General features: G+C 31.2%; 1 long non-coding RNA gene across 1 annotated transcript; it reads right to left on the bottom strand.

The window, feature by feature from the left end:
• Window positions 1–8,223: 8,223 nt before the first annotated feature.
• Window positions 8,224–9,054, bottom strand: LOC149532192 (uncharacterized). Its single transcript, XR_016359148.1, has 2 exons — window positions 8,826–9,054; window positions 8,224–8,550 (listed from the first exon to the last, which is right to left on the bottom strand). It is a non-coding gene; the product is annotated as an uncharacterized LOC149532192 (long non-coding RNA).
• Window positions 9,055–10,997: the final 1,943 nt, after the last annotated feature.

The raw sequence follows: 10,997 nt of genomic DNA, 5'->3' as shown, positions 1-10,997 counted from the left end.
CATGTTGTTCAAGGGTAGTCAATTGTGCATTCCAAGAAGTTTCGTGAGGGAAAATCTGATTAAGGAGAAACATAGTGGAGGGATGGCAGGACATTTTGGTCGAGATAAGACCATTGCCATTCTTAGAGAACATTATTTTTGGCCTCAAATTTCACAGGATGTGAAGAAGTTTGTACAGAGTTGCCAGGTTTTTCAAGTTGCCAAGGGGTTTAGTCAGAATACTGGCCTATATCAACCATTGCCTGTTCCATCAAGGCCATGTGAGGACATAAGTATGGATTTTGTTCTTGGATTGCCAAGGACACAAAGGGGTAATGACTCGGTATTCGTGGTGGTTGACAGGTTCTCCAAAATGGCACATTTCATTCCATGCCACAAAACTCATGATGTTGTGCATATTGCAGACTTGTTTTTCAAAGAGGTGGTAAGACTACATGGTCTTCCAAGGAGCATGGTTTCTGACAGAGATACTAAATTTGTGGGGTATTTCTGGAGAAAATTGTGGAAGAAGTTAAGAACAGACCTAAAATTCAGTTCCACGCATCACCCACAGACTGATGGCCAAACAGAAGTGGTAAACAGAAGTCTAGGCAATTTGCTGAGATGTTTAGTTGGGGATAAGCCCAAGGGATGGGATTTGATTCTACCACATGCAAAGTTTGCTTATAATAACTCTATAAATAGGAGTACTGGAAAATCACCATTCCAAATTATATATGGGAGTAGCCCAAGGACTACACCAGAGCTGAGGAAGATAAAACAAGGGGAGAGGACAAGTGCTGAAGCTGAGGAATTTGCTGAACATATCAAGCATCTACATGAGGAGGTTCAGGCACACATTACCGAGATGAATCAAGCGTATAAAGCTAGGGCTGATCAAAGGAGAAGACATAAGGAATTCCAAGTAGGGGATCTAGTCATGGTGCACTTACGAAAAGAAAGATTTCCAGCCGGTACTTACAACAAGCTGAAAATGAAGAAATTTGGCCCCTACAAAATTTTGAAGAAACATGACTCAGGAAATGCATATGAGGTGGAGCTACCAGGTGGTATTCACATTTCTCCCATTTTCAAAATTGCAGATTTAACAGAGTATCATGATGATGGTGCAGATGAGGAGCTAGTGTTAGAGCCATGTCCAATTCCTGTTTCTAAGAAGGAGGAGATAGAAGACATTCTAGATCATCATGTGGGTAGGAGTACTAGAAACAGGCAGTATGAAGAGTATTTGATCAAATGGAAAGGACGATCGATCGAGGACTCAACTTGGATTTCAACAGCTGAAGTTTCCCATTTGGGATTTCCTCTACCATTCATAAAGTGACAGGGTCACTTTCAATCTACCCTGGGTGTCTGATGCAAGAGCATCTAGAGGTATAAGGGCAATCTTGTGTCACCCAAAAAAAAATGTACTTAGACTTAGTTTCTGTTTCATTTTTTTTCATTTTTGGACACCCATTTGGGTCAAATAAAGTTTCCAACTCTCACAGTTCAACTATCAGTGTGCTAGAAAATCTTGAAAAAATAGGAGCATGCAATTTGGCCATCATTTTGGTGACCTAGAAGGTTTTAATTGGCCAAATGAATGTAATTGTGATTTAGAGCATTCTAGAAAAAGAATTAGGTCAAAAGGCCCCACGGTTTGAAAGTTATTGCAGTTTTTTGAGTTTTGGAGACCTCCTAAGAATGCTTCAAAGTTAGGTTAGGGGCATTAAATGACCTCTAAAAGGGCCAAAAAAGGGGGATGAGCGAAGCTTGTCCATATGGCTATAGAGCGCTTTGAGAGCTTTCTGAAAATGTAAACGGTTCATCAATCGAAGCTACGGTTCAAAAGTTATGCCTCTCGAAAGTTCAGTTACCATTTTTGGATTCTTCTAGATTTGCACCGACTTCTAACGTAGCTTCTAGAACCTTCTATTTGGTTGGTGGAAGCCTACTAGCACTTTCTAGAATGTACTCCTAGTCCTTAACTCTCTGGGGTCTATTTAAGGAGATTTTTGGCATTGTAAAAGGCAGTTCAGAGTGGAGTTTGAGAGGAGGTACTAAAAGGAGAAATTATCTCCAAATTTATGCTATTGTAAGTCTTAGGGCATGTTTGGAAGTTTATTTTCTCTGTACTATTTGTACTAGCTTATTTTCTCAGTTAATATAGTTTTCCTCTTTCTGTTGTGTCCATTCTATTGTGGGTTGTGTCCCCATCACTCTTAGATCAAACTATCTTTGATATATTTAACCTCTATTCTCCTTATTCATATATGCTTGATCAAGTCTCCTTTGTACCTATTAAAATGTTGAAAAAAAATCACCTTACCATTAGCTTTTTGAGGAATGAAAAGAATTCTTTTGACAAACCCAATGTAGCATGGTACTACCCATAAAAATATTTTTAATTACCATGATTTAAATGTATATTTATTTTATTATAGTTTTGTATACTAAAGATAGGTTTTGCACCATATATCAACTTATGTGTTCAATGCTAAAGAAAAATGGTAAACTAAGTTTTTTTAAATGTAAAATATCTAGGCACTAGATATTGATATCCTATTCTGAACCAAAATAATAATTGAATTATGATACATAGATAATAATTTATGGATTGATAAGTGAACCTAACTCAACATTATAATTAACATCAATTTAAACCTTAATCAATAATAAAATATTTAACATAATCAAATGAAACCAATTGCAATCACTAGAAATCGATGTTACAAATGTAAATTTAAAAGAATCTATTTTATTGCTTTAAAATATATATATAGTTTTAAAAGAATGTCATTCTTTAAATTTTATTTTTTTAAATGTATTAAACATTAGGTTTTAGATAAAATGACAGATGGATATGAATCAATTTCAAAATAAATTAAAAACTATTTTTATAATATACACAGAAGATGCTAAAAACACTAGTATCATTTAGTTAGGGAAAAAGTGTAACCTTCTATTTGTCTTAAGTGATAAATATAGAGCTAATAATTATAGTATAAGTTTATAGGTTGCAATAAATGTAAACATAGAAATTTTAATGTTCATGGGTAGCATAGAAATATAAATAAAGAATAACTGACCATTTCTAATATCAAAACATTAGAAAATATGATGTCACACATAAAGAAATCATAAGTATCAATCACACTCAAAATTGAGGTAAGGCTAAGTACAAGATAAAATGTGAATAATCTTATAGAAAGTAAAAGGAGAATAAGCAAAACAACATGATCATAATATAAAAATGCATCATCTTCCTTAAGATTTCATGATACTCTATTTTGGTTATGTGTTTTTAATTTTAATTTTATATATATATATATATATATATATATATATATATATATATATATATATATATATATATATATATATATATATATGGAAAAACTATTGATAGGTAGAACATTAAGTGATTATTTAGAGGTGGTACCAATATATAATATATCTATTGCACTACTAGATCTTCAAGATCTTTAGAATCACAAGAATAAATTTATCATTGTGAACATTAAGATATTTGCAAAGTTGGTTCTTTCTCATATTTTAATGGAGTGAATCATCCATGATTTATGCTTAATCTGAAATATTACCATCTCTTGTTTTGTATTTCTTTTACATTTCAAATTATAATTAATAGATCTGGTGAGCATCTTCCTATCTTTCATGTAGAGGTTCATTGTGAGTATTCCATAATTTTTATTTATAGATTGCATACAATATTTTTAGTGCTTCTAAAGTTTTCATGAATAGATCTAATATATTGATGCATTGTATAAAGTCAATTTTTAAATATTCCAGTCAAGATTTAACAAGTAATATAAAAATAACGATAACAACACATAATAAGTATATTTCCTTACATGTAAAAAATAATTTATATTAAACATAGATTAATGGTTCTACTTTTAAACACTACAAATCAAATGAAATATAATGTTACATTTTTTGAATAAAAAATGAAATAAAAACTAATAAATTATTTATAAAAATAAAACTCTAAAAGTATATCAAAGGATGAATGCAATTATCATTACACATTTAAATGTGAGAATAATAATAGTTTACACAGAGTTACAACAAATGGATGAAAGATAAATGTTATACATGTAAGCATTTACTTCTAATTTTGATGGTGAATTTTTTTTTTAAATGATGTGCCAAATTGATATTTTACCTCTATTAAATTTATTATATTAATTTAATAAAATTCTTAGGATCTCAACTTGCATCAAAAGAATGGATCTATTGATCACAATCATTGTAGTTTCAATCCTTACTATTATAAATTTTCTCTATTCCATGGAATTCAAATGTATCACTTGATATTGGACTAGCAAAACATATAACTATATATCTGTGCCTTTGTGATATATAGCTTTTACAAGGTGGCAATGCATAAGAGAATCATTTCAGAGTATGTTGAAACAATATTGAATGAGAATGTTGTCATTAGAAAACTCATAATCAACCAGTAGCCAAGAACAACAAAAACATGAGATAAAACTAGCAATTGAGATGTCACCACAAGCAAACCTAAAGAAACTATTGGGATTTTTTTAAAGGGTTCTCTTATGTTGAATCTCTTTGACATGTTGGTTTAATGACAATGAGTAATATAGAAGACAACATACATGAAAATATAGATGGCCTATTCGATGGTGTAACTTCAATTAGATGATTTTCTCCTAATATTATGTATGTGATCTCCTTAATGAAACTAAAATGCATATCGAATGCCCTTAATTATCACAATATAGAAACATGCAATATAATAGTGTGTCAACTCAAATTTCATAATAATTAATAAGAAGAGGTAGAAAAGATAAAAATTTAAATATGTTTATTTAAATTATAATTTTCTTCACACACTTTGAACTTGAATGAAGTCAAACCTATGATATCACATTAAAATGATAAAAAAAAAATACAAACATCTTAAAATAAATATAATTGAAAATTAAATAATAAATAAATTCTTAATATACATACAATTATATAATTATAATAAAATGAATATGAGTAAAAATCAATTTATGAACTAAGAGTATAATAATAATAATTAATGAATAAAAAAATACATACATAGAAATAGAATAAATACTTCATAAAGGTGTGACTAAGACTTGCAGCTTTCAAAGATCGTGTCAAAAACATTTGAGATGGGACAAAGAATTGTCCACTATCTATATATGTGGTGATAATGACTTCCATTCTCTACCCAATTGAGTGGCTCGCATAATCAGGCCCAAGATTGATATTCGGAAATATTTTTTATTCATCTTATCTATAAATGTCAAAGAAAGTGTTATATTTGTCAAAAGTTTGAAAAACTTTCTGGTATGAAAATGAGATGTCACCAAACTTTGTTATTGGAAAAATGAGTGGGATTGATTGTATTGGAAAATAAGTGTTGTCAACATTTTACAACTAATCCATGGCCCTCATTTTAGTTTGGCATCATTTTATTCTTATTGTTTGGATTTCACCGTATATTATGTTCCTATTCCATGAAATATAACTTTACATCTTTGAAGCCACAATAATATTTTTTTTTAAGAATATACTCTTAAAAAGGTGAGAAGTTTTAATTATTTAAATATATGTAAATACGGTGTATTCAAAATCATTTTTGAGAAAATTATTGGATTTCTTCATCATGTCTCTATAGTCTTTGAAGTCAGAACAATACTTATGGTGATTTTAATATAATTTTTAAAAGTTGAGAATTTTTATCATTCAAATTCATGTCAATATGATGTATTTAAAAATATTTTTTTTTAATTTATTGGATCTTTAGATCATGTATATACAGTAAACTTCTTGGTAGATTTATTTTACAATCTTAGAAAGTATTCTAATATGATAAACACAAGCTTAGATTGGAGTGAATGTGCATAAATAGGTAAGTAAAATTGAGATGAGATTAAATATATCAACCGGTATGCAATAAAATTAATAAACATGATTTTGATCTACAAATCATAAACAAATTAGGATGATTAATTACTGTAATTTTATTTCTTCTAAATATTCATTGAATCATAGTTGATTGTGTATTGAATGGATTTATATACTACTACATAGCAATAAGCCAATAAACTTAATTTACAATAAATAGTAGAAAGGGGTAGTAACATGGAGATCCAAATTTGAAGGTTTAAATATTAAGATCAATCTTAAAACTCTTTGGGTGGTGTCATGATGCCACAAAATAGATCTTGGATAGTGAAATAAAAACATCTTTAAACCATGAACAATTGGATAGAATTTGAAGCTTCAAATGGGGTTAATGTGTAGAACCAGGTGAGTAGATTTGAGATGAGATCAAATATATCAACTGATATGCAATAAAATTATAAACATGATTTGGAAAAATCTCAACATGTCTATCCTTAGGCCAAATACCAACTATGGCCATACAATTTCCTACATATTATTATACTTGACCTTATATCCTATAGAAAGCATGTTATTCACGTGTGCATAATTCTCCAATATCACATAATAATTTTTTTATTTAATGATTCTCATATCTCATATCCTCCATCTAAGAATAAAATCTAATACCCACCATGTCATCTTCCATGCATACTTTACCTAAGCATTTCCTTATGCTTTCATCCTTATTGCTATATTTGTCTCTCCCTTGTCATTAGTTTAAGATTGTACAATACTTCAAAAATACAAACATCTGTGTAATCCATTCATGCCCAAAGTTAGTCAATCTGAATGCAACCATTAGAATCCATACAAAACTTTTATTACAATCCATATAATACAACTTCTAGACCATTTTGGAGCATTTAAGGCCTCCAAATTGACTAAAATCTTTTGTTTACTACTATTTAAAATGAAAACTTAGAGGAGGTTGCAACCTAGGCCATGGGGACCCGACCCTTTTTGTGAATATCTAACTTAATATTAATAGAAAGGGACTATTCATCAAAAAAAATGCTTCAATATCTATAAGATATAGACTTGATGTTGCAAAACAAAAATAATTGGCATGTTTACTTAATCCATTTGTAGGTTTGGAGAAAGTTTCAAACCAATATGAGCTTGAATGTGAAGCTACTAGATAGTAACCTTATATAAGTGCAAGATTGAGACACCATTCTTATAACATAAATTTCCTTTCTAATATTTTTGGTTGTCAATCAAGAAATAGATAGCTTTAAAGGATAAGAGAGGATAAAAGAGGCTAAAATGTCATTATTGGAGGATGAAAAAATACAATGCATGGGAAAATTGATATGGACAGCCAAAAAGGCATGGGAAAATGAACAAACTATAAAAAATGCCTACTTATAAATCAAGAATCTATATATTTTGGAAAGGAGGATAGGTGAGATTTATATGTGAGAGAGAAGATTGGAAAAGGGGTGCTAGAGAATGAAAATGATACCGAGGCTAGTGGATCACAATCAATCCCTATTAGGAAACTATATCTTCCTTAGTTTGTTTTGTAACAACATCAATTGGTTCCTTCAATTGGATTAATTTTAGACCCATACCCACACTCTCAAGACTTCAGCACCTCTTAATGGTCAAGCAATACTCCCCTCCCACTAGGCTCCACATCTTATCAATAACTTGTCATCCATCCTTGATCACACATTGATCATTCTTCCACTTATTGAACTTTCTTCAAAACATAACATACCCAAGTTATCAATATATGTAACCCTTCCATACATTCACTATTTTTTCCCCTTGGATCAACTCTCTATATGGATCTCCTAAGATGGAATCAAAGGATAACTTCTTACATACTCCCCATAAACCATCAACCAATCACATATGATCTTACCTTGGGTTGCTAAACAAATAAGGACTCTCAATGTCTTAATGGGCAATGACTATTTAAGCACGAAAAGCGTCTGCCATATCAAAGAGAAAGACATATTTTTTTGAAAAAGTTAGAAAATGTTTCCCCGGCTGGACTTAGCCATTTCTCCTCCCAGGCCTGAGGGAGAGAAAGATGAAGATAATGCTGCTATTGCTGATGACAGTTGGGCTCCCCCTGAGCCATCTTCTCACCTCACTTGTGGGTGGGGCTCTGATGATAAGGATTTCTTTGTTTTCTGTTGTTTTCTAAAAGTTTTCTGTTGAATAGCTGATTTCCGGCCAGTGGCCATATGAATCGCAGGGTGATCTTGTTTCCCCGCCCTTTGTTTGTGAATATGTAACTTTATTGTATTAAAAAATATATACAAAAGAAACTATTCATGAAAAAAATTAGAAAAAATTACACGTAATAAACTGTTTTCATGACTAGATAACCACTAACATTCTAATATTGTCAGCGTAACAGTCACCCATACACTTTTAGAACAGTCACTTGAAAGCACCCTATATGTGTGTCTCCTCACCCCTAATGGATTGAGACTCTGCTCACTCTCATCCATTAAACACAATACCATTTCATGAAACGAAACAAACTTACCAATTCGCTGTCTTGGAATCACAGTCATACCATTCTCTGCCCTATCTTTGGGCTCTCCAACCCTTCCAATGCTTTCCTCCTATTGTAGACAATTCTCACTACATACTTCCCTGCAAGTAATGAGACAATAAAATACCCTCTATCTACTCCCAAATGTCCAAATCCAAGGCCTTATTGCACATTATATACATTAGAATCCTACATTTTTGCATTCACGAGTTCCCTAATTGAGGGTTTTGACCAGTTTACTTCAAATACAAATAACTTCTTTATTTCTCAAGCAAATCAAGTGATCCAAAGATCAAAAAAACAAGTGATTTAATTCTTAAAAAGGTTATCATAATGATTGTTTGAAAGAAACTAGAAGTAAAGGTGGAATCCTTACAAGAAGCCTGTCAGCAATTATAAAAACATGAATTGCATAACATAAATCGTGCTTCCATTTGCTTCCAAATCCTTCTTACATCTGTATATGGTCCATGTCTTGGGCTTGGCACGTTCAAACTGACACATTTTAATCCCCAAAAACCTACAAAGCCTTCTAAACCATTTATCACTACCTAAAGAACCCGACTGTGCATAGCTAATATGCTGACAGATTACTAAACCGACAATGTTTAGTAATCCGATAGATTTTGACTACTTGATGTTTATATTGTATCGCCATTGGCAATTATACATCCTTTACTTTTAATACTTGGTCTTATTACATTAATATTGTCTGATAATGAGCATATCACCCTGCTTAAAATACTTAATCTCTGAACAATATAATTAGTCCTTTTAAGTTTTTTAAAAAATTTGATAGATAATTGGCTGAAGTCTGAATTATTTATTATTTATTTATTATTATCGTTAAGATTAATTATTATTATGTTTTAATCTGGAGTAGATTCGAAGCCAAGACCTCTCTGATGAGAGGCTCACAATTTATTGATGTGTTGTAGGCTATTGCCTCCCTTTACGCCTTATTTTACCTATATGGCAATATTACATATTTTTTGCATCTTTATTGTATTTCATTACATTCTGGGGTACTATTGACCCAATTACATTATTTAGGACCTTTTAGGTCTTATTCAACTCCATCATTCATGAAGTATTCCTTTTGTTCCATCCAATGCTCCTGGTTCATCAGAATCTCTGTGCCCTATCATGGTGCTCCTGCACACAAAAAAATAAAAGAAGCATTGGTTACAAGTTAAAGGTATGAAAGTTAATAAATTAACCTTGTAAGTCAAGAACCATCTACAAGCAAACTAATTTCCACAAATAAAATTAGGTACCTCTATAATTTCTCAACAACCTAAGAATTATGTATTGATTGCACAAAAAGATATGTTACAAATGAGTGAATAAATACTTATGAAAATATGAATGAATCCCTAGATGCAAACCATAAAGAAAAATTAAATTAGATATTGTCAAATGTAAATATCATATTGAATGATAATAAGACAACTTAAGCTATTTTAAACCTATTTTAATAAAAGGAAAAGAAGTTAATTGTAGGTTAAATGAATAAAATGGTTAGAGGGCAATTAATTAAATAATTCCCTATTTAGTCAAACCCCACTCCACCCCATGCCACCCCATCCCACCTAGATTAACTTAGGGGAAGCTAAAAATATAAGATGAGTACAAAATTAAAGACAAAATAGGTTCTAGCAATAGTGGCCCGATTAGGTATTCATGTACAATGAAATGCAACTTTAATAAATGGGAGAAAAGGATGAATAATAGTAGAAGTATCATCTTCAACAAAGAGAAAAAGAAATAAAAAAGAGTACAATTGTATTAAGGATGAAGCAATCAAGATGTCCCTACAAGTATTGAATTTTTTGCAAGAATATGTAATTAATACATCCCCTCCTAATATGAGAGAAATTAAAAGTTGATGCATCCTCCATAATGAAGAAGCTTTAATTCCAAAGGTAAATTCTTGAAGAGGAATGTTGAAGGTGATCCAAGAGTCATAAATAATGTTTTTGCACTTCAAAAGAAGTAGATCAAATGGATAACTTATGAGGAACCTAGTAAAACGCAATGGGAGGAATAGCATTATGGTATCTGTCATGAGAGAGTGTTCAAGTACCCACATGTTTGGATCAGAATATGTTGAATCAACTAAAGATATGAAGACACCTAGTGAAAAATATTTGAAGGTGTTGAATATGTAATAAAAGGAATGGGTGTGCAATCTGCCTTTAAAGAGGAAGTAAAGACCCTCAAGGATTTACCAATTTCAAGCATATGTTTGACATAAAACAACCCTACAATATTAAGCAAGAAGTTGTTATCCCAAAAAATTGATAATTGAAAGGAAATTTCAACTTGTTGAGTTGAATCAATGGGAGCCATACATGAGCCACTGTCAAGGTCTTTTCTTTAGAAACAAATAAAGATTAAGATGGAGATGGAGATGATGACTTGATTTGAGGAGTGGGAACATGAAGACAAGTCTTTGATCCATCAAAATATGCAAGACCTATTATATATTGAAGCTCCTTGGAAGCACCATCATTAAAAGGTATGAAATTGAGATGTACTAGGCATC

The sequence above is a fragment of the Cupressus sempervirens genome, chromosome 11 (assembly GCF_028749045.1).
Source record: "Cupressus sempervirens isolate cs-2001-9-10 chromosome 11, ASM2874904v1, whole genome shotgun sequence".
Taxonomy (NCBI): Eukaryota; Viridiplantae; Streptophyta; class Pinopsida; order Cupressales; family Cupressaceae; genus Cupressus; species Cupressus sempervirens.
The sequence above is the reverse complement of the archived record's forward strand: the minus strand, read 5'-3'. Positions and strand labels throughout refer to the sequence as shown.